Source organism: Anomaloglossus baeobatrachus, chromosome 4 (assembly GCF_048569485.1).
Source record: "Anomaloglossus baeobatrachus isolate aAnoBae1 chromosome 4, aAnoBae1.hap1, whole genome shotgun sequence".
In the NCBI taxonomy this organism is placed as follows: domain Eukaryota; kingdom Metazoa; phylum Chordata; class Amphibia; order Anura; family Aromobatidae; genus Anomaloglossus; species Anomaloglossus baeobatrachus.
In genome coordinates, this window is record NC_134356.1 from 4,285,595 (window position 1) to 4,310,880 (window position 25,286).

General features: G+C 52.5%; 1 protein-coding gene across 1 annotated transcript in view; it reads right to left on the minus strand.

Annotated features, from left to right (window-relative positions):
• The window catches only part of ST8SIA1 (ST8 alpha-N-acetyl-neuraminide alpha-2,8-sialyltransferase 1), a 104,959-nt gene extending 99,275 nt beyond the window's left edge, over positions 1 to 5,684 (minus strand). Inside the window, exon 1 of the mRNA XM_075343502.1 lies at positions 5,611 to 5,684. The gene's annotated coding sequence lies outside the window, so the exon portion shown is untranslated. The remainder of the gene's footprint in view (positions 1 to 5,610) is intronic.
• Between the last annotated feature and the right edge of the window lie 19,602 nt (positions 5,685 to 25,286).

The window sequence follows — 25,286 nt, forward strand, 5'->3', positions numbered from 1 at the left end:
GCACAGTCCGAGCCAGGCTGGTGGTAGAATGGAATTAGTGGAAGCAGCCTGTAGAACATGAGTTGGAAGAGGACGTGAGGAGAGTGGTCCTGGGGACGAGGGCTGAATCAGCTCGTCTCAGTTTTGTGAGAAAGAAGGGGTCCTAGGGCCACGGGAAGTGTGCCATACACCCGTGGACTCTTTTCCACACCTGCGTACTGGTGTGGAGGGTCTTGGCCACAAAGGGGACCGGCCCCTCAACTAGTGGAGAACTTTAAGACTCAGCTAGCAAACCGGAGACTGAGGTGACTGCAAGTACTGGAGCAGCAACCACACACATCCAGTGAAAAGGTGACCACAGAGGACCAAGGGACTGTGGCGCCCTGCCCTAGCCAGGTCGTCACAGATAACACACTAACACACCCCACCCCCATCAGACAGGGACACCAGCCAAACAAAAACCCTTGTTGCCTCCCTCCAGTGTCTGATGTCCACACCAGGTGGGGCGGAGTCAAGCGGTTGGCCCCACCCACCGAGGAGTTTACAGGCCTGGAGGCGGGAAAAGTGTCAGAAAGAAGTTGGAGTTTGAAGTGAGAGGAGTGAGCACTTGGGTGTCTGGGTTTGTGGTCCAGGCACTGACAGCAAGGTTGGCAGACGGTGGTGGCCGTCTGCAGGAGTGGTGGAGCAACGCGGAACCGTAGGACCGGGGTCGGGCGTTGGCCTGCCAGTACCGACCGGGGAGCGAAGTGAAGCCAGCACACACAGGCAGGGCCATCGGACCCCGACCAGGCTTGGAGCCGCCGTCAATAGTCAAATCCGAATGTGACTGGAACCCCAGGGGTTTCACAACAGCAAAAGTCCAGATTGAAGGCAATCGCCCACACCGTGAGGGTATACAGCCACTGCCTAAGGCTAGATACCCAAGGGCCAGCGCCTGCGGGCAAACGGGCTTCTCCGGTACCCATACACCGGGGAGCGGACTACCGTTGGGAATCCATAGTAGTCAGAAGGAGAACATCAAGGTGCAGGGAAAGACAGCCGCCATCACCTGTCCGGGGAGAGACACTGCAGCCGGCTGCGGGACCCGTCCATCCAGCCGTTTGGTATAACGAGGACTTTGTACCTTTCTTGCTGAGTGAGTACACCCGTGCCATCCGACACCACGCCGCGCTGTCCCTGCAACCCTGCACCTCACCAACCCTGCCTCCCCGTCACATCATCGGGCCCCGGGACCACCGACCCCTACCCACAGAGGGGGAAAATAACATCCCAGCTGCTCCCTACCATCGCTCCCGGGATCCCTGTCACCAGCAGCGGTGGTGCCCATCTTCACCACGACCCGTGGGTGGCGTCACGGACTAAATCACCCAAACCAACCACCCCTTTCACTCACGGGCGAGGAGCGCCGCTCGAGTCCCCGGATCCGGCCCACCGCTTGAGCCACCGAGCAGCAGCCGCAGCAGCGCCGGACCCGAGCGTTAGCGAGAGTGCAGCAGCGACAGTGTCCTCCCTGCCCGCGATAGGACAAGACAGGAAATCCACCCATAAAAGGGATCCGTGGATACCGGCTCGTGGCTCTGTGTGAGGTGCAGGACAGGTCAGCGCAGGAAGACGACCAGGGAAGGAAGACGGAAGGGTGCACTGGGTTGTGCCTCCGAATTATCCGGGGATCGGCTGGAGCCCATCACTGTAGGACCCAGCGCAGCCTCTGACTAGTCGTGCTAACCTGGAACTATCAACTGTGAGTACAGACCTTGTGACTGCATCCCTGTGTTATCTAGTTATTCCCTGCGCCTCCGGCCCTGCACCCCGCCATTACAGACGACTCCTCCCAACAGCCCTGGCGCCCAGATCTACCTGTGGAGAGCGATTCCAACTCTGCTGCGTCACCACCGACCCCAGGGGAACTGAACGGCAGCGGCGGCACCTATATTGCCGCGTACCACAGGTGGCGTTGTAGAGTATCTGAGGCCTTCAGGGTGCTACAAGGTTCTGCATCCCCACCAGGATGCCCGGCCTACCCCTGTAGGTACCAAGAACCCCAGTACCACCAAAAACCCAGGTGGTCCCAGCTTTCCCCAACAATCCCCCATACAATGGTACCCAGTAGGGTGGGACCATGGAAGGCCGCCTAGAGGTGGAGCCAGTCCAGTCCAGTAGGTGACCGGGTGATAGGGGCAGACTGTGGACAATAGTCAGGAAGACCGTGGTCAGATCAGAGGAAGGAGTCTGCAGGGAAAGAGCAGACACAGTCAGGGGCGATACAACCTATACAAAGTCCGGAATCACAGATTAGGATATTCAAAAATACAAAAGTGCCAGTGCAAACAATACATTGTCACTATACATAGGATGACATATACTGGGATATTAGGAGGGTGCGGAGCCGCACCACAAAGGGCGGCCACTACTCGCAGAGGCTACCATAGATTACACATGTAGCAGAGCCGGCCAGTGATGATCACATATAGCAAAATACATGTAACACATGGGGGTAGTAGACTGTATATACAGTTAGGTCCAGAAACATTAGGACAGTGACACAAGTTTTGTTATTTTAGCTGTTTACAAAAACATGTTCAGAAATACAATTCTATATATAATATGGGCTGAAAGTGCACACTCCCAGCTGCAATATGAGAGTTTTCACATCCAAATCGGAGAAAAGGTTTAGGAATCATAGCTCTGTAATGCATAGCCTCCTCTTTTTCAAGGGACCAAAAGTAATTGGACAAGGGACTCTAAGGGCTGCAATTAACTCTGAAGGCGTCTCCCTCGTTAACCTGTAATTAATGAAGTAGTTAAAAGGTCTGGGGTTGATTACAGGTGTGTGGTTTTGCATTTGGAAGCTGTTGCTGTGACCAGACAACATGCGGTCTAAGGAACTCTCAATTGAGGTGAAGCAGAACATCCTGAGGCTGAAAAAAAAGAAAAAATCCATCAGAGAGATAGCAGACATGCTTGGAGTAGCAAAATCAACAGTCGGGTACATTCTGAGAAAAAAGGAATTGACTGGTGAGCTTGGGAACTCAAAAAGGCCTGGGCGTCCACGGATGACAACAGTGGTGGATGATCGCCGCATACTTTCTTTGGTGAAGAAGAACCCGTTCACAACATCAACTGAAGTCCAGAACACTCTCAGTGAAGTAGGTGTATCTGTCTCTAAGTCAACAGTAAAGAGAAGACTCCATGAAAGTAAATACAAAGGGTTCACATCTAGATGCAAACCATTCATCAATTCCAAAAATAGACAGGCCAGAGTTACATTTGCTGAAAAACACCTCATGAAGCCAGCTCAGTTCTGGAAAAGTATTCTATGGACAGATGAGACCAAGATCAACCTGTACCAGAATGATGGGAAGAAAAAAGACTGGAGAAGAAAGGGAACGGCACATGATCCAAGGCACACCACACCCTCTGTAAAACATGGTGGAGGCAACGTGATGGCATGGGCATGCATGGCTTTCAATGGCACTGGGTCACTTGTGTTTATTGATGACATAACAGCAGACAAGAGTAGCAGGATGAATTCTGAAGTGTACAGGGATATACTTTCAGCTCAGATTCAGCCAAATGCCGCAAAGTTGATCGGACGGCGCTTCATAGTACAGATGGACAATGACCCCAAGCATACAGCCAAAGCTACCCAGGAGTTCATGAGTGCAAAAAAGTGGAACATTCTGCAATGGCCAAATCAATCACCAGATCTTAACCCAATTGAGCATGCATTTCACTTACTCAAATCCAGACTTAAGATGGAAAGACCCACAAACAAGCAAGACCTGAAGGCTGCGGCTGTAAAGGCCTGGCAAAGCATTAAGAAGGAGGAAACCCAGCGTTTGGTGATGTCCATGGGTTCCAGACTTAAGGCAGTGATTGCCTCCAAAGGATTCGCAACAAAATATTGAAAATACAAATATTTTGTTTGGGTTTGGTTTATTTGTCCAATTACTTTTGACCTCCTAAAATGTGGAGATTTTGTAAAGAAATGTGACAATTCCTACAATTTCTATCAGATATTTTTGTTCAAACCTTCAAATTAAACGTTACAATCTGCACTTGAATTCTGTTGTAGAGGTTTCATTTCAAATCCAATGTGGTGGCATGCAGAGCCCAACTCGCCAAAATTGTGTCACTGGCCAAAGATTTCTGGACCTAACTGTATAAGTACCCAGCACGTGTTTTATGTACCTTTCTCATGCAATTATATGTCAGAGATCACCTGCTTAATCATCTGTTATAAGATATGTATTTTGCTATATGTGATCATCACTGGCCGGCTCTGCTACATGTGTAATCTATGGTAGCCTCTGCGAGTCGTGGCCGCGCACCCTCCTAATATCCCAGTATATGCCATCCTATGTACAGTGACATTGTATTGTTTGCACTGGCACTTTTGTATAAATACATTTCTACGTTGAATATCCTAATCTGTGATTCCCGAGTTTTTATAGGTTGTAACTGTTTATGATTGGAATCTATCCATGAATTTCAGAGGCCTCCTATAGGTAATATGGTATTGTATTGTTTCTGTGATTGCAGATGCCTCAACTATTGACTATATGGACTATAAAAAACGAGATAAAACTTGGATTACCGTATTTTTCGGACTATAAGAAGCACTTTTTTCACCCAAATGTTGGGGGAAAGTGGGGGGTGCGTCTTATAGTCTGAATACAGGGCTGCTGGGAATGAGGGTGCTGCGGTGGAGCGGGTCATCAGGGGCACGAGCAGGTTGCAGCGTGACCACGTGGGCCCGCTCATTACATATGCACACCCATCCTCCCGCCCATCTCTCAGCGCTAAAGCCGGCGCTACAGGTGGGCGGGATAATGGGCGGGGGGTGCGCGCATAGTAAACAGCCAGCAGTGATCACCCCTGGCAACTACAGCCTGGAGTGATCATGTGCGGCTGTATTCCCTGCTCCCCGCGCGTCATCATCAGCACAAGGGGCAGTGAATCAGTGCACATTACTCACCGTTCCCCTGCAGCACCGCGATGTCCTCCTGTCTGCCGGCCGCGCTGTGTGGACTGGAGACTAGCGGAGCTCACAACGATGACATCATCGCTGTGCGCAAGTGTCACAAACCACCGGGGGGGTCACTCAGAAATCCCCCGCGCTGGCTACCAGTACGTCACAATCGGGGGGTAACAAGTGGGGGTCACCCCTCCTTTATACCTCCCGACCGACAGACAGAGCACGTGACGCGCTCTCTAGCGCCCCTCTTATAGTCAGGCCAATTATGGAATTGCCCGACCATAAGCAAGGAGGCCGCTATACTACTTATGCCGATTATTGAAGGGTCCCCGGTGAGAGTAAGGTATATATTCCCCCGACCTCCGCGGGCGGAATATATAAAATCTCCCCGAATCTCACTGGCCTCCCCACAATAATCCTTGGCACAACTCGCTGCCACCAACCGCTTCACGGTAACTATTAGCCGAACACACAGACGTGGGATTCAAGATCGAGATAACAGAACAGCCCAAGATTAATTATATAATTTAATCAGCCTAAAGCACACTAGAAACTACAATATATACAATAGGGAATCTACAGAATATACATATGCCAGAGTACAGTTACAGATAAAGCATGGTTTACAACAGGTATGCAATTCAATCAGTTACCTTGTGCGTCTGGCCACAGGGGGGCGCTGTAGACCAGGTTTCCAGGAACTCCCACAGATGTTTCCTACACGTGACCCCCAGCGAAAGAACGCTGGAAAATGGCCGAAGTAGGGTTATCAACCTGGGCAGATCCAGGTCCCCTCCTACCTTAGTGACCTCACAGGGAAGCACTGCTCCACCCCTGGCTGGAGTTATGGACAAAATCCACAACATGGAATATGGCCATAACTTGGCCTGGGAGCGTCGTAGGCGGACGCCAATGCTCTCATTGTGACAGTTATGAATTTAGCTACAGAACGAGGGGACTCATGACCTGCCTGCCAGTTCCCCATTGGCTGATATCACGCCTGGGGCATTTCCCAATGTCCTGCTCCCATAAAAAGGGTGTGCCGGCATCGTCCGCATGCGGAGACACCATTTTTATGGTTGCCATGTTTATCGGAAATATGGCTTGCGAGATATGAACCATTTTTTACTGGAGTCGTTCTGTCTGGCTAGTTCCATAGCCTTGCTAACTAGCTAGCAGCTCCTACTACAGGGTGACGGCAGGGAGTCATCCTGTGTCCATTGTTCCCACACCACCTAATTTCCATATCACAGGACATGGCCATGGAGGTGTAAGTGGAACACTGAGAACAAGAAGGGAGGGGGCACTGCCAGGGAGTGATGAGGGATTATGACTGGAGTCATAATTCATCTTCATATCCCGGGATTTACCTCACACCTCCCCCCTTTTGAGGGCGCTAGGGGGCAGCACACTCCGGTGTTCCCCCGTGCGCCCGTCCGCGACCTCTCCTTGTCGGGACAGCCCGTCTGCGTTACCGTGGTCACGGCCCCTCTTGTGGCGAATGGTGAAGTTGTATTGCTGGAGCGCAAGGCTCCATCGCAACAATCGCCCATTCGTCCCAGAGACGGTGTGCAACCAGCTGAGGGGATTGTGGTCCGTCTCCACGATGAAGTGGCGCCCGTATAGATAGGGTTGCAGACGCTGCAGGGCCCACACTATGGCCAGGCACTCCTTCTCCATCGTGGAATAGGCAACTTCCCTTGGTAACAGCTTCCTGCTCAGGTACAAGACCGGGTGCTCTTGGCTCGCAGAGTCCACCTGGCTGAGCACCGCACCGAGGCCGAAGTCACTGGCGTCGGTCTGTACTACAAACGGCCGCGTGAAGTCGGCTGCCTGTAGCACGGGCGGGCTGGACAGGGCGTCCTTTAGGGCCCGGAAGGCTGTCTCGCAGTCCATTGTCCAATCGACTGCAGAGGGCAGCTTCTTCTTGGTGAGGTCCGTCAAGGGCTTTGCCAGGCTACTATAGCATGGAACAAACCTCCTATAGTACCCAGCGGTCCCCAAGAAGGACATCACCTGCTTCTTGGTCCTGGGGATGGGCCAGGATGCGATGGCTTCCACTTTCTCAGGCTCGGGCTTCAGTGTTCTCCCACCTACCCGGTGACCGAGGTACTGGACCTCGCTCATGGCCAGCTGACACTTTCCCGGCTTGATGGTCAAACCTGCCCGGTGGATCCGCCTGAGCACCTGTGCTAGATGCTCTAGGTGGTCCTCCCAGGTGGGACTGAAGACGGCAATGTCATCCAGGTACGCGGCCGCGTACCCTTCAAGTCCCTTGAGCAGGGTGTTGACCATCCGCTGGAAAGTGGCAGGGGCATTCCTCATCCCGAATGGCATCACCGTGGACTCGTACAGTCCAAATGGGGTAATAAAGGCAGAGCGTTCCCTGGCCTTGCGAGTCAGGGGGATCTGCCAATATCCCCGGCTCAGATCCATGATGGTCAGGTACTGAGCCCCGGCCAACTGATCGAGCAGGTCATCGATGCGTGGCATTGGGTACGCATCGGCGACCGTGACAGCATTGAGCCCCCTGTAGTCCACGCAGAACCGAGTGGTTCGGTCCTTCTTAGGGACGAGGACTACAGGCGAGGCCCAAGCGCTGTTGGATGCCTGGATCACCCCCAGCTTCAGCATCTCGTCCATCTCCTGGCGCATGTGTTGCTGCACCTCCAGGGAGACCCGATATGCTGAACGCCGGATCGGGGGATGATCCCCAGTGTCCACGTGATGGACAGCCAAGTCAGTCCTTCCGGGCTGGTTGGTAAACAACCCCCGGAAGGGGAGGAGGGTGGCCCACAGCTGGGACCGTTGGTCTTCCAAGAGCTGGTGGCCAACCTCCACATCCTCAATGGATCCGCCTGCCCTAACCTGGGCTAGCATATCCAAGAGGGTTTCCGCTTCTCCCTCCTCGGGCAGGTTGCACACGGGGAGCGCACATGCCTCCCGCTCATGATGTGCCTTCATCATGTTCACATGGAAGGGCTTCCGCCTTCCACGGGCAGGGTCCAGGGTGACCAGGTACGTCACAGGGTTGAGCTGCTGGTACACGAGGTATGGGCCCTCCCAGGCTGCCTGAAGCTTGTCCTGTGGTACGGGGACCAGTACCCACACCTCTTGACCCACTTGGTAGGTCCTCTCACAAGCGTTCTGGTCGTACCAACGCTTCTGATCGGCCTGGGCTTGAGCCATATTGTCGTGTACCAGTTGCGTCAAGGCCTGCATTTTGTCCCGGAAGCGCATGACATACTCGATAACCGACACTCCAGGGGTGGCCAAATCCCCTTCCCAAGCCTCTTTCACCAGAGCCAGGGGGCCCCGCACACGTCGCCCGTACAGGAGCTCAAACGGTGAGAATCCTGTTGAGGCCTGTGGAACCTCCCGGTAAGCAAATAACAGGTGTGGGAGATACCGCTCCCAGTCACGCCCATGGGAGTCGACCAACATCTTAAGCATCTGCTTTAAGGTGCCATTGAACCGCTCGCACAGGCCATTAGTCTGTGGATGGTACGGGCTGGCCACCAGATGTCGCACCTGGACTTCCTTACAGAGGGCCTCCATCAGCTGGGACATGAATTGGGTCCCCCGGTCAGTGAGCATTTCCTGGGGAAAACCCACTCGGGAGAAAATCTCCAGCAATGCGGTGGCCACCTTGTCAGCCCGAATGGACGACAAGGCCACTGCTTCTGGGTACCGGGTGGCATAGTCCACTACCGTCAGTATGAAGCGTTTCCCGGAGCTGCTGGGGATGGCCAGCGGGCCGACCAGATCCACAGCCACCCTCCTGAAAGGCTCATCGATGATTGGCAGAGATACTAGTGGGGCTTTGGGGCGTGGCCCCGCCTTCCCCACTCTCTGACAGGTTTCACACGAACGGCAGTAGGCAGCCACATCGGCCCCCATTTTTGGCCAGTAGAAACGCTGGTTTAACCTGGCCTTGGTCTTAGCGATCCCTAGGTGTCCGGCCATCGGAATCTCATGTGCGATCCGCAACAACTCCGTCCGGAACGGATAGGGTACCACCAACTGTCGGTCCCTGGGCCACGCCTCCGGTGAACCCTGCTGGACCGTGGCCCGGTACAGCCGTCCTTGGTCCCAGACCACTCGCTCCGGGTCCGAGTCCGAGGGAGGCTGTGCCGCCTGCTCCTTAAGAGCTTTCAGGCTGTCGTCAGCTTCTAACGCTGCCTGAAACCCCTGACTAGATGTGGCCAGAATCGACGAGACTGTCACATCTTCAGTCAGTACCCCGGGACCTGTGTCCTGGCCTCCACCTGACTCGGCTGCCACTTGGTCAGAAGGGGAAGAGCTATCGGACCTCCGGGAGGCCCCTTGGCTCCCAGCACTCCCACTGCGGGTGACAGCGGCCACAGCCGCTGCGACCGTGGGTCGTGCCTGCTCCTCCTCCGTTCCTGACCAAGTCGCCGGTTCAGGCAGACCTACCTGGCTTCCTGACACCCCGGTTGTGGGGGAACCATGCACCGAGATCTTACCTGGGAGCACTTCCGCTCCTGGACCGGCCCCAATCTCACCTGCCTGTTCCCCTCCTGCAGCAACAGAACCCCGCTGTGAAATCTCTGGGGACCCCACATTTGCTGTGGTAGCCCCCACCCCACACACTGGTCCTCCCCCTGCAGCACCCTGCTCTCTGCTTATCCCTGCAGAGGGCAGCAGATCCCAGCTCACAGGCTGGTTACTTGTAGAGGCATTGTCACACCTTTCTCTGACCCCCTCCCCTGTCACAGCTGCAGCTGTGTGTGTGTCTATGGTGTCTATGCAAGCAGAAATATCAGAGTTCACTCCCTCCTCCCTTACATCATTCATAGATAACACATTAACATTGTCCGGAGGCATGTCAGTACTGGCTGAAGGTTCAGCCCTTGGTTGGGGCCCAAACTGGGAGGTTATCTGCCCCAAATCTGTCCCAAGTAGCACGTTTGCGGGGATCCGATCAGTTACCCCCACCTCCCTCACCCCTCGCCCTGCGCCCCAGTCCACATAAATGTCAGCAACAGGCAGCGCCGGGTCAGTGCCTCCAATCCCGGAGACAGCGAGGGTTTTTCCAGGGATCAAGTCTTGGGGGGACACCATCTCAGGCCGCACCAGAGTCACCTCCGAGGCGCTGTCTCGCAGTCCTATGGTCACAGACCGGCCGACGGTGACAGGTTGGAAGCTGTCCAGGGACCTACCACCACCCCCACCCACACAATACACCTTGGGCGGCCCTTGGGACGGGGACGGAGCCGGGGCCTTGGGACGCTGAGGGCACATGGCCTTGAAGTGTCCAGGTAGGTTGCACTGGTGGCACCGTCTTGGTTCTGCCACGGGCCTGGAGAGGGGAGTTGAGGGGGACACCCCCTGCAGTCTAGGGGCAGGTGGGGCAGTCGCAGAATTCATCTTACCCCCTCTCCAGGTGCTGCTGGTGGCCGCTCTCCTGGCCTCAGGGGCCCAGTTGTTGGTGTAGTCATCGGCAAGGGCAGCTGTAGCCGTGGACCCCTTTGGCTTCTGGTCTCGGATGAACTGGCGGAGATCCTCAGGGCAGTTCCACAAGAGTTGCTCCGTGATGAACAAGTCCAGGATCTCCGGTCCGGTGGAAAGCTGCAGGCCTTGGGTCCAGTGGTCGGCAGCTCGGGCAAGTGCCCGCCGGTGGTCAGCCCAGGAGTCCTTTGGTCCCTTCTGTAGGCTCCGGAACTTCTTGCGGTAGGACTCTGGAGTGAGGTTGTACTGTTGGATCAGGGCCCGCTTGATGGTGTCGTAGCCCTGATCTGCCTCAGCAGGCAAGTCCCCAAGGATATCCAGGGCCTTACCCCTTAAACGGGGGGTCAGGTATTTGGCCCACTGGTCCTTGTCCAGATGGTGCTGCAAGCAAGTCCGTTCAAAAGCAGTCAAGAAAGAGTCCAAGTCTCCATCCTTCTCCAGCACTGGGAAGTCCTCAACACGGACCTTTGGAAGTTTGGTGTCTCGAAGGTCACATGTGGCTGATGGGGGCCGGAGCTGAGCTAGCTGCAGCTGGTAGTCACGCTCTGCCTGGCGCTCTTCACGCGCTGCCTGCCGCTCCGCAGCCTCAGCCTCACGCGCTGCTTGCCGCTCTGCCCTGCGCTCTGCCAGGAGTCCCTTGTAGCCCTCCTGGTCTCCAGCCTGGAGAAGGGCCATAGCCATTTGAAGAAGGCTATCCGAGCCTCCCAGGCTCGGTGGAATGGCACGTGGTGATCTGCGGCCCGCTGCGGAGCCTGGTGATTCACTGTCCCTTGCAGAGCGGAGGGCTGGCATCTGGCTCGTTGAGGACCCTTGGGTGAGCTGCTCCTCATCTTGTCCATAATTGCCAGCTTGTGCGCTGTCCTCTGCAGAACGGTTTTCTGGCGTCGAGCTCCTGGAGGACTCGTGGGCAACCTCCTCATTGCTGTCCACAGCACCGTCCTCCCTCTCTTCGGCTCCTGCCTTAGCATTGGCCAGTTGCATAGCTCTGCTCCTGGTGCCATCAGCCATTCTTGCAGACTTTTGGTCACTGACACAGAACTGACACCTGATGCCTCCACACACCTTACAGTATCTGCACTCTGACACTCTAGTGTTGAGCTAGTCTGAAGACCCCAGCAGCCACAGCTGCTGCAGGCAGTCTTTAGTGTCTGGGAGTATGGGTCTCACACTCACACACACTATTATCTCGATCCCACCGCTTGCCACCAATATGTCACAAACCACCGGGGGGGTCACTCAGAAATCCCCCGCGCTGGCTACCAGTACGTCACAATCGGGGGGTAACAAGTGGGGGTCACCCCTCCTTTATACCTCCCGACCGACAGACAGAGCACGTGACGCGCTCTCTAGCGCCCCTCTTATAGTCAGGCCAATTATGGAATTGCCCGACCATAAGCAAGGAGGCCGCTATACTACTTATGCCGATTATTGAAGGGTCCCCGGTGAGAGTAAGGTATATATTCCCCCGACCTCCGCGGGCGGAATATATAAAATCTCCCCGAATCTCACTGGCCTCCCCACAATAATCCTTGGCACAATTCGCTGCCACCAACCGATTTACGGTAACTATTAGCCGAACACACAGACGTGGGATTCAAGATCGAGATAACAGAACAGCCCAAGATTAATTATATAATTTAATCAGCCTAAAGCACACTAGAAACTACAATATATACAATAGGGAATCTACAGAATATACATATGTCAGAGTACAGTTACAGATAAAGCATGGGTTACAAACAGGTATGCAAATTCAATCAGTTACCTTGTGCGTCTGGCCACAGGGGGGCGCTGTAGACCAGGTTTCTAGGATCCTTCCCACAGATGTTTCCTACACGTGCCCCCAGCGAAAAGAACACTGGAAAATGGCCGAAGTAGGGTTATCAACCTGGGCAGATCCAGGTCCCCTCCTACCTTAGTGACCTCACAGGGAAGCACTGCTCCACCCCTGGCTGGAGTTATGGACAAAATCCACAACATGGAATATGGCCATAACTTGGCCTGGGAGCGTCGTAGGCGGACGCCAATGCTCTCATTGTGACAGTTATGAATTTAGCTACAGAACGAGGGGACTCATGACCTGCCTGCCAGTTCCCCATTGGCTGATATCACGCCTGGGGCATTTCCCAATGTCCTGCTCCCATAAAAAGGGTGTGCCGGCATCGTCCGCATGCGGAGACACCATTTTTATGGTTGCCATGTTTATCGGAAATATGGCTTGCGAGATATGAACCATTTTTTACTGGAGTCGTTCTGTCTGGCTATTTCCATAGCCTTGCTAACTAGCTAGCAGCTCCTACTACAGGGTGACGGCAGGGAGTCATCCTGTGTCCATTGTTCCCACACCACCTAATTTCCATATCACAGGACATGGCCATGGAGGTGTAAGTGGAACACTGAGAACAAGAAGGGAGGGGGCACTGCCAGGGAGTGATGAGGGATTATGACTGGAGTCATAATTCATCTTCATATCCCGGGATTTGCCTCACAGCAAGTATCCACACAGCCGCACCGGCAGACAGGAGGACATCGCGGTGCTGCAGGGAACGTGGCCAGCTCAACACAGCGCTACCGGAACAAACAGGAGGAGGAGCGACGCTGCGTGGAGCGAGGGACGGTGAGTGTAAACATTTATTTATTTATTTTTGTGTGCCACAGGATGCAGAACATAGCAGGATTATAGGGGTGTATGCGCAGGATGATGGGGGTATATGAGCAGGATGATGGGGGTATATGAGCAGGATGATGGGGGTATCTGAGCAGGATGATGGGGGTATATGAGCAGGATGATGGGGGTATATACAAGGATGATGGGGGTATATGAGCAGGATAATGGGGGTATATGAGCAGGGTGATGGGGGTATATGAGCAGGATGATGGGGGTATATGAGCAGGATGATGGAGGTATATGAGCAGGATGATGGGGGTATATACAAGGATGATGGGGGTATATGAGCAGGATAATGGGGGTATATGAGCAGGGTGATGGGGGTATATGAGCAGGATGATGGGGGGTATATGAGCAGGATGATGGGGGTATATGAGCAGGATGATGGGGGTATATACAAGGATGATGGGGGTATATGAGCAGGATAATTGGGGTATATGAGCAGGGTGATGGGGGTATATGAGCAGGATGATGGGGGTATATGAGCAGGATGATGGGGGTATATGAGCAGGATGATGGAGGTATATGAGCAGGATGATGGGGGTATATGAGCAGGATGATGGGGCCATATACAAGGATGATGGGGGTACATGAGCAGGATGATGGGGGTATATGAGCAGGATGATGGGGGTATATGAGCAGGATGATGGGGGTATATGAGCAGGGTGATGGGGGTATATGAGCAGGATGATGGGGGTATATGAGCAGGGTGATGGGGGTATATGAGCAGGATGATGGGGGTATATGAGCAGGATGATGGGGGTATATGAGCAGGGTGATGGGGGTATATGAGCAGGATGATGGGGGTATATGAGCAGGATGATGGGGGTATATGAGCAGGATGATGGGGCATATGAGCAGGTTGAAGCGTATATAGCAGGATGATGGCGTATATAGCAGGATGGGAGCACATACCAGGATGGCAGTATATAGCAAGATGGGGCTATACCAGGATGAGGGACATATATATACACAAGGCAGGCGGATCATTACCAGGATGGGGTACCTGATTTAGAGAATTTGGGGACATTACTCCCATAACAGTGTCAGCAGCAGATCCTCGCCCCATAGCAACGTGTCATGACCACATTTTTTGCTTAAAGTTTTATTTTCCTATTTTCCTTCTCTAAAACCAGGGTGCGTCTTATGGTCCAGTGCGTCTTATAGTCCGAAAAATACGGTAATCAGATAGGTTCATTATTTGGTGAGGGAGTTGCCGTTGAAATGAGACATGTAATGTGAGGGACTCGAAGCTCAAGGTGAAGGATCCTCTGAAACGCCGTACTCGCCTTTGGTGGAACAAGGTATCACTCCAAATTACCTCCAAATAAACATCGTCCCACGAGGACTCAGAACACGGGTATTTCCTACTGCAGAAACCTCAGACCCGCTCCTTGTTGAAAGATGGGAAGAAGCGCTAAGTGCTCCCATAGACTTATTGAGCGGTTCATTGGGTTAAACATCTATAGAAGTAGCAGAAAAAGAAATTGATAGTTATAAAGTTCAAATTCAAGAAAACCTTACCTCCGAGGAGCACTCTAAATCTGATAAGGACCTAGATCTAGAGATCAGTAAGTGTGAGAAAGATTAAAAAATATCAACGTGATCTATCGTAATAATAAGATCCGCCGTTGGTATAACAATAATCAAAAAAATAAAAACACGGTTGGACGGAATTCACACTCATCATCAATAACATCAAGTGTTTCTTTGGAGGCGTGAGGGAGCATTTTTTAGCCAGGCGGCAGGGAGGGGAGGTGGGACACGGCCCCCTACTCGATGCCATAAATTCAGGAAGTTCTGGAAAAGTTCTGAGGAATCAGAAAAAATGGGGGACACAAACCCCAGACAAACTAAAGGTAATGTATCTAATATAACACTCACCACAACTCAGATCAATGTCTCAGAAAAGAGGCTCACATCCCCCCACAGCCAAACGTGACTATTTCACTCTAATTAAAGATCTACAATTATTTGCCCGAAAACTCAGGTTTAAAAAGTGTTTTTCTTGCAATGATGACATTTTTCTACTTTCAAGGAGCAACAAGCCCCCTCAGACCTACAAACCCTACCTGACGACCAACAAGCGCCCTCAGACCTACAAACCCTACCTGACGACCAACAAGCGCCCTCAGACCTACAAACCCTACCTGACGACCAACAAGCCCCCTCAGACCTACAAACCCTACCTGACGACCAACAAGCGCCCTCAGACCTACAAACCCTACCTGACGACCAACAAGCCCCCTCAGACCTACAAACCCTACCTGACGACCAACAAGCGCCCTCAGACCTACAAACCCTACCTGACGACCAACAAGCCCCCTCAGACCTACAAACCCTACCTGACGACCAACAAGCGCCCTCAGACCTACAAACCCTACCTGACGACCAACAAGCCCCCTCAGACCTACAAACCCTACCTGACGACCAACAAGCGCCCTCAGACCTACAAACCCTACCTGACGACCAACAAGCCCCCTCAGACCTACAAACCCTACCTGACGACCAACAAGCGCCCTCAGACCTACAAACCCTACCTGACGACCAACAAGCCCCCTCAGACCTACAAACCCTACCTGACGACCAACAAGCCCCCTCAGACCTACAAACCCTACCTGACGACCAACAAGCCCCCTCAGACCTACAAACCCTATGTAATACTACTGTATGTTTTGAGGATTTCGATAGCGTAGGGCAATGACAGCCAGAGACGAGTTTGTGGTACAAGACGTTTATTATATGCAACCACGGTAGATACACAACGGAAATACACAGTATAACAAACACATGAAAATACCTTTCCGAAACGGAGCGAAGGGGATTCCCGGGGCCACGCACCGGACTCCCCCAGGGAGACCACCAGAGCGAACCCCTATACAGGGACTGTCCGGCAATCAACCCCGGAAGGCCTAAATGCGCCGCAGCCGGGACACAAGGGGCAAGCGGTAAAGTCCAGAAGTGTCCGTACGGGATGAAAGTCCAGAATGGTTATGAACCGGAAGAAACCGGGCAGACGTGCTGACCAAAGACGGCAGACGGAGTCCGGGCACAGTTTGAAGAAACCGGGTATGGTCCAGAGTCGGTCGGTAGATTTTCAGGAGGATCCAAAGGTAATCAAGTAGCAGCAGCAGCAAAGCAGGAGCACACAGCAAGCAGTATACTCAGGCACTGGACTAGGCTTAGAGGCGGCCTTTTAAGCAGCTGGACAGGAAGTAGGGCAACAGAACATAAAACTCCATGTTAACCGAGGGCAAGCTCTTTCAAAAGAGGACTGGAAAACCCGGAAACCTGACATTACTCCCCCCCCCAGAAACGGCCTCAGGACGGGTCAGGGCCCGGCTTGTCCGGGTACCGTCGATGAAACTGAGCGATCTTCCGGGGTGCTCGAATGTTACCCACCGGTTCCCAGGAATCGTCCTCGGGGGCGTACCCCTGCCAACGTACCAGATACTGAAGCCGACGACGATGGAGCCGGGAGTCAATAATGTCCTCAACCACGAACTGCTCCTCGCCGTCGACCATCACAGGCGGAGGAGGAGGCACGACACGACCATGAAACGTATTGGGAGAGACGGATTTGAGGAGAGAAACATGAAAGACCGGGTGTACCTTTAGATGGTGCGGTAACCGCAGCCGACAGGCCACAGGGCTCACGATCCCGGTGATCTTGAACGGACCGATGAATTTTTGTCCCAGCTTCTGCGAAGGGACACCCAATCTCAGGTTCTTGGTGGACAACCATACAGAGTCCCCTACCTTATACATGGGTGCCGGTTTCCGGTGAGCGTCTGCCGACCTCTTGTAACGCTCCTGAGCTGTAGCCACAGTGTCCTTCAGAACCTCCAGATTTTGTCGTAGCTCTGTCAATCTGTCCTCCACCGCAGGCACTGAGACCGCAACCGGTGACCTAGGCAAAATAGTCGGATGGTAACCCAAGTTAGCAAAGAAGGGCGTTACCTTAGTGGAGCTGCTCTGAGTGTTGTTATACGAGAACTCCGCCAACGGAAGCATCTTCAACCAATCGTCCTGCAGATGGCTGACATAACAGCGAAGGTATTGTTCCAGGGTTTGATTGGTCCGTTCGGTTTGCCCATTTGTCTGAGGATGGTATGCAGAAGACAAACAGACATCAATCTGGAGTGCCGTACAAAACCCCTTCCAGAACCTAGACGTGAACTGCACGCCCCGGTCAGAGATGATCTCGTCTGGTACCCCATGCAATCGGAATACGTTGTGGATAACCAGATCCACTGTCTCTGCGGCTGAGGGAAGACCGGCACACGGAATAAAGTGAGCAGCTTTAGTCAACCGATCCACCACCACTAAAATGGTATTGTGACCGTCTGAGACGGGCAACTCCACAATAAAATCCATTGAGATAGACCCCCAAGGGCGAGATGGCACGGGTAACGGTTGGAGGAGTCCTGTAGGAGCCACACGAGGGACCTTGCACCGGGCACAAACCACACATGAGTGGACATAGTCCTTTACATCCCTTAAACAGGTAGGCCACCAGAAAAAACGGTTCAGAAATTCCTGCGTCTTCTGTACCCCCCTATGACCAGCCAACACGGAGTCATGGACCAACTTGAGAACCCGAAGTCTTACGGCCTCCAGGACATAAATGCGTCGCTCTCTCAACCACACACCATTCCGAAGAACAAGAGTTACATCATTCGGGGGGGCAGCAAGAAATACGTCACCATCATAGGCCAGCTTGATGTCCTTCCACAAGTCCTGGTCCTGGATTACTCCAACGAAATTGGCATCCGATAACACGGTCTGAGACGGGGTTCCAGGCACGGAGTCCACGGCGTGGATTCGGGACAAGGCATCGGCTTTCCCATTACGTGAACCTGGACGGTATGTAACGACAAAATTGAACTGGTTAAGGAATAGGCTCCAACGGGCTTGCCGTGGAGACAGGCACCTGGCAGACTTAAGAAATTCCAGATTACGATGATCTGTGAGTACTATCACTTGCTGCGCGGCTCCCTGTAAGTGGTGTCTCCATTCCTTGAAAGCGGAAATAATCGCTAACAATTCCTTGTCCGCAATGTCATAGTTCCTTTCTGCAGGGGACAACCGGCGGGAAAAGAAAGCACACGGATGTAAGAGACTCTTGTCCCCAGTCCTTTGAGAAAGGATGGCCCCTAATGCGTAGTCGGAAGCGTCGACTTCCACGATAAAGGGAAGTGCGGGATTCGGATGTACCAATATAGGCGCTGAGGTAAAACAAACCTTGAGACGATGGAAAGCTTCCTGGGCCTGGGCGGACCACACAAACTTCTGTCCTTTCTTGGTTAACAGAGTGATGGGACGAACAATCTCTGAAAAATTACGGATAAAACGTCGGTAAAAGTTGGCAAAACCGACAAAGCGTTGTACCTCTTTGATGTTCCCCGGTTCCGGCCAGTCTAGAATTGCTTGTATCTTGCCAGACTCCATGTTCAGTCCCTGAGGAGAGATGACATAACCTAAGAATTGTATTTGTGAGCAATGGAATTCGCATTTCTCCAGTTTGATGTACAGGTGGTTTTCCCTCAGCCGGGTAAGTACGGTCTTGACGTGTTCCTGGTGTTCCTGCAGGGAATCAGAAAAGATTAGGATATCGTCCAGATAAATCACCATGAATTGGTCCATGATATCCCTAAAAATATCGTTAACTAGATGTTGGAAAGTCGCGGGAGCGTTACAAAGTCCAAAAGGCATCACTAGGTACTCAAAATGTCCATACCGACATCGGAACGCGGTCTTCCACTCATCTCCGGGACGTATACGAAGTAGATTGTATGCCCCATGGAGATCCAATTTGGTGAATATTTTTGCCTGTTGGACCCTCTCCAATAGCTCAGGAATCAACGGTAACGGATACCGGTTCCGGATAGTTATTTTATTCAGTTCCCGGTAGTCAATACAGGGTCTCAGAGTCCCCTCTTTCTTTTTCACGAAAAAGATGGGTGCCCCTGCTGGTGAGGTAGACGGACGAATAAATCCCTTAGCTAGACTTTCATCAATGTATTCTTTTAGTGCTTCTAGCTCAGGTGCCGCCAACGGGTAGACATGACCAAACGGGATCTCCGCCCCTGGGAGTAAGTCTATGGGGCAATCATACGGTCTATGCGGGGGAAGCCGATCGGCTTTTCTTTTGTCGCATATATCCGCAAAGTCATTATACACCGGGGGTAGAACAGGTACCTGTACAGTGCCCTCCGCATTCGGTGTTACTGGAACCGGAACAGTTGGACTAATGGTCGGAATACTCTGCGGTGGGAAGGATATTTCCTTAGTTTCCCAATCGATGACCGGATTTGTAGACCGTAGCCATGGAATACCTAGAATAATCGGAAAATGAGGAGAAGAAATTAACATGAAAACAAGGGTCTCCTGCTGACCTGGCTTCATGACGCATTCTAGCGGTACGGTTTCCCGATCAACTGGTCCAGAGATTAACGGAGATCCGTCAACCGTCTCCATGGTAACCGGTGAGGATCTTTGCTGAGTCCGGATACCGTGTTTCCTGGCAAAAGAGGAGTCCATGAAATTTCCCCCTGCCCCAGAATCTATCATTGCAGAGGTAGGTATTAGCTGTCCCTCCCACCGGATCTGAATGGGGAGCGAGCAATGGGTATATTTCCCTTCCGAGTCCTTCGGTGAGGTTGACATTACAGTCAAGGGAAATACCGCATCCAAGTGTCCGCTTGCCTCAGAGATATCGGACTCTGCGTCCGTGTTGTCACACTCTGCCATGGCTGCCAATACCTTATTTGGGCGATTCGGACGTTTCGGGCAGTCGATCAAGAAATGGTCCGATTGACCGCAATAGAAACACAAACGCTCACGGAGCCGGTGTTCACGACGTTCATTGGTCTCTCGCTTTTGCAGAGAGTCCACTTGCATAGGAACGTCCTCGGCCTCCCGTGGCGTCCTGAGAGCGGGTTCTCTGGAAGGAAATGCAAAGTTGTTCACACGGTTTACAGCTGCCCATTTTTCCTGTCTACGTTCCGTCAAGCGGGTATCAATACGCACACAGTGCTGGAGAAACAGTTCAAAATCCCCTGGAGATTCGGAACGGGCTAACTCGTCTTTGATGGTACCGGACAAACCCTTTCTGAAAACAGACAATAATGCATTGTTTCCCCAGTCGGTGTCTACCACTAACCTCTTAAATTCAGTGGCGTATTCAACGACAGAACGCTTTCCCTGACGTAAGGAAAGGAGAGCCGATTCAGCGGTAGCACGGCGATTCGGATCATCAAACATCTGCGCCATTGCGGTCAGAAAATCATCTAGGTGATTTAAACGGATGTCCCGGTTCTCTATCATAGGATTAGCCCAAGCCAGTGCTCGTGAGGTTAATAACATAATTATACATAACACTTTGGACCGGTCAGAACGGTAATAATCGGCATGTACATCAAAAAACAGTATACATTGGTTCACAAATCCACGAAACTGACTACGGTCACCATTGAAACGGAATGGGGGTAACCTAGGCATACCGGCAGCTGATACGGACGTAGTGGGGCCGGCTTCCTGAGCCTCCACTCTGACTTGCAAATCCTGAATAGCCGGACCCAGTACCTGGTGATCATGGCCCAGCTGTGCCTCCACGTCTCTAAGCTTAGTCTGCACCACCTCCATCTCCTGCTGCAAGGAGTTAATCATGGAGAAGAGCTGATCTACTCCTCGTGTCTCAGTCATTGCCCCAGCGAAATCCTCTTATTGGCCTGAGTATAATGTAATACTACTGTAGGTTTTGAGGATTTCGATAGCGTAGGGCAATGACAGCCAGAGACGAGTTTGTGGTACAAGACGTTTATGATATGTACCACGGTAGATACACAACGGAAATACACAGTATAACAAACACATGAAAATACCTTTCCGAAACGGAGCGAAGGGGATTCCCGGGGCCACGCACCGGACTCCCCCAGGGAGACCACCAGAGCGAACCCCTATACAGGGACTGTCCGGCAATCAACCCCGGAAGGCCTAAATGCGCCGCAGCCGGGACACAAGGGGCAAGCGGTAAAGTCCAGAAGTGTCCGTACGGGATGAAAGTCCAGAATGGTTATGAACCGGAAGAAACCGGGCAGACGTGCTGACCAAAGACGGCAGACGGAGTCCGGGCACAGTTTGAAGAAACCGGGTATGGTCCAGAGTCGGTCGGTAGATTTTCAGGAGGATCCAAAGGTAATCAAGTAGCAGCAGCAGCAAAGCAGGAGCACACAGCAAGCAGTATACTCAGGCACTGGACTAGGCTTAGAGGCGGCCTTTTAAGCAGCTGGACAGGAAGCAGGGCAACAGAACATAAAACTCCATGTTAACCGAGGGCAAGCTCTTTCAAAAGAGGACTGGAAAACCCGGAAACCTGACACCCTACCTGACGACCAACAAGCCCCCTCAGACCTACAAACCCTACCTGACGACCAACAAGCCCCCTCAGACCTACAAACCCTACCTGACGACCAACAAGCCCCCTCAGACCTACAAACCCTACCTGACGACCAACAAGCCCCCTCAGACCTACAAACCCTACCTGACGACCAACAAGCTCCCTCAGACCTACAAACCCTACCTGACGACCAACAAGCCCCCTCAGACCTACAAACCCTACCTGACGACCAACAAGACCCCTCAGACCTACAAACCCTACCTGACGACCAACAAGCCCCCTCAGACCTACAAACCCTACCTGACGACCAACAAGACCCTGTCTAGTGATTTAGTCAGTAGTATTAGCCACACCTGTTTCTAGAAGCTTCTAGCAGCTTCTAGTAGTCCTTGTAGAACTATATAAACCAGCCAGAGCTAGCGAGGTGCTGAGAGTGCGAGGTACTGAAGTAAAGGGAGGCGACTGAAGATAAGTGTGGCATAGTTTTAACACAATCTCATAGTGGTGATAACTGTAACTGTTTAAGAAGAGAAGAGTCGCCGTAAGCTGATCGATTGCTGGGACTTGCCGGGTCTCGCTGTTTGAGGACATCGCAAAACCGACTTTCGCCTGTCATACGCTACATCAGCATTATGGAAGAGAAGAAAATACACATGGTCACCTGCAACACATGCTACATGTTTACGGATCTGCCGCACAAGAAATTCAACTTCACCTGTCAAAAGTGCAAACTTGTTGCCCTCTTAGAGGAAAAGGTGCGGGGACTGGAAGAAAGAAGAGCAACGCTGAAGCTAATTAAAGAACATGAGGACTTCTTGGACGAGGCAGAAGCAACAATTCAGGATATGGAAAGTGAGAAAAGCTTCAGAACACATACAGAGGCTGAAAAGTGGACACATGTGACCAAAAGAAGCCGGCGGATCAAGTGGTCGGCACCAGCCACACAGCTTAGCAACCAATATGAAGCCCTCATGCTGGAGAAGGAAAATGGCACAGCTCAGGATGATACCGTCTCTACAGGAGAAGACACAGGATCATCAAAAGAAGTTACTTTGTCAACAAAAGCAGAAACAAAAGACACTCTAAAGCACTCAGGAGCAACAAGCAGTGCGTCCAGAAAGAAAAGAAGAGTGGTAGTTATGGGCGTCTCACTACTAAGAGGCACGGAGGCAACTATCTGCAGGCCGGACATAACCGCACGAGAAGTATGCTGCCTCCCGGGAGCAAAAATCAAGGATGTGGCCAACAGGATACCAACTATCCTCGGATCCAAGGACAAATACCCGTTCCTATTGATACATGTAGGAACAAACGACACGGCAAGAAATGATCTGCCAACTATTTGTGAAGACTTTGAAATTCTGGGGAAGAAAATAAAGGAACGGAACGTACAGGTTGTTTTCTCATCAATCCTCCCAGTCGATGGCCATGGTGTCAGAAGATGGAATAGGATACTAGATTTGAACAACTGGCTACGACGGTGGTGCAGGCAGCAAGGATTTGGATTCTTGGACCATGGAGTGAATTACCTCTACGATGGACTTCTCGCAAGAGACGGGATACACCTCACAAAACCTGGGAAACACATGTTCGCCAGAAGGCTTGCCACACTCATCAGGAGGGCTTTAAACTAGAAAAAGAGGGGATGGGAGAAAAAACAGCAAGAACATGCAACAGAAGGACAAACTAATCAAGGGCACTAGATGCCGTAAAGAGGACCCAAGACAGGGTACTAAGAAGGAAGCTGAGAAAAGGGGAGCAAAACTTCTGTCCTGCATGCTGACCAATGCAAGAAGCCTGACCAATAAGATGGAGGAACTGGAGCTGGTAATGTATGAGGAGAAATACGACATAGTAGGAATAACTGAGACATGGTTAGATGATAGTTATGACTGGGCGGCTAACCTGCAAGGATATGAATTGTTTAGGAGGGATCGTAAAAACAGGAAAGGGGGTGGAGTCTGTATATATATAAAGCCCAGGGGGTGGAGTCTGTCTATATATAAAGTCCAGGGGGTGGAGTCTGTCTATATATAAAGTCCAGTTTAAAGCCCAGACTAAGAGAAGATATTCAAGAGGGAAATGAAGAGGTGGAGTCTCTATGGGTGGAGATACAAGGAGGGAAAACTAATAAAATCCTCATAGGGGTTTGTTATAAGCCACCAAATATAACAGAAACCACTGAAAATGTATTATTGAAACAAATAGACAAAGCAGCAAATCACAATGAGGTGATTATTATGGGGGACTTCAATTACCCCGATATAGACTGGGAAACTGAAACCTGCGTATCTGAGAAAGGAAACCGGCTTCTGTTAGTAACTAAGGATAATTATCTGTCCCAACTTGTGCCGGGCCCAACTAGAGGGGCAGCCCTTCTGGAGGCCGGATAGAGGGGCAGCCCTTCTGGAGGCCGGATAGAGGGGCAGCCCTTCTGGAGGCCGGATAGAGGGGCAGCCCTTCTGGAGGCCGGATAGAGGGACAGCCCTTCTGGAGGCCGGATAGAGGTACAGCCCTTCTGGAGGCCGGATAGAGGGACAGCCCTTCTGGAGGCCGGGTAGAGGGGCAGCCCTTCTGGAGGCCGGATAGAGGGACAGCCCTTCTGGAGGCCGGATAGAGGGACAGCCCTTCTGGAGGCCGGATAGAGGGACAGCCCTTCTGGAGGCCGGGTAGAGGGGCAGCCCTTCTGGAGGCCGGATAGAGGGACAGCCCTTCTGGAGGCCGGATAGAGGGACAGCCCTTCTGGAGGCCGGATAGAGGGACAGCCCTTCTGGAGGCCGGATAGAGGGACAGCCCTTCTGGAGGCCGGATAGAGGGGCAGCCCTTCTGGAGGCCGGATAGAGGGGCAGCCCTTCTGGAGGCCGGATAGAGGGGCAGCCCTTCTGGAGGCCGGATAGAGGGGCAGCCCTTCTGGAGGCCGGATAGAGGGGCAGCCCTTCTGGAGGCCGGATAGAGGGACAGCCCTTCTGGAGGCCGGATAGAGGGGCAGCCCTTCTGGAGGCCGGATAGAGGGACAGCCCTTCTGGAGGCCGGATAGAGGGGCAGCCCTTCTGGAGGCCGGATAGAGGGGCAGCCCTTCTGGAGGCCGGATAGAGGGACAGCCCTTCTGGAGGCCGGATAGAGGGGCAGCCCTTCTGGAGGCCGGATAGAGGGGCAGCCCTTCTGGAGGCCGGATAGAGGGGCAGCCCTTCTGGAGGCCGGATAGAGGGGCAGCCCTTCTGGAGGCCGGATAGAGGGACAGCCCTTCTGGAGGCCGGATAGAGGGACAGCCCTTCTGGAGGCCGGATAGAGGGGCAGCCCTTCTGGAGGCCGGATAGAGGGACAGCCCTTCTGGAGGCCGGATAGAGGGGCAGCCCTTCTGGAGGCCGGATAGAGGGACAGCCCTTCTGGAGGCCGGATAGAGGGGCAGCCCTTCTGGAGGCCGGATAGAGGGGCAGCCCTTCTGGACTTAATTTTAAGCAACAGGCCAGATAGAATAACAGACGTACGAGTGGATGGGCACCTCGGGAATAGTGACCACAATATAATACAATTCCACTTGTCCTTTAGTAAGGTGCCTTGGAGGGGGGTTACAAAAACGCTGAATTTCAGGAAAGCAAAGTTTGATCAGCTTAGAGAAGACCTTCGCCAAATTGATTGGGACAATGTCCTCAAAAATGGGAGCACAGAAAATAAGTGGGAAATTTTTAAATCAGTATTAAACACCCACTGCGAGCGAGCCATACCATACAGAAATAAAAGGGCTAGGAACAGGAGAAAACCAATGTGGCTAAATAAGGATGTAAAAG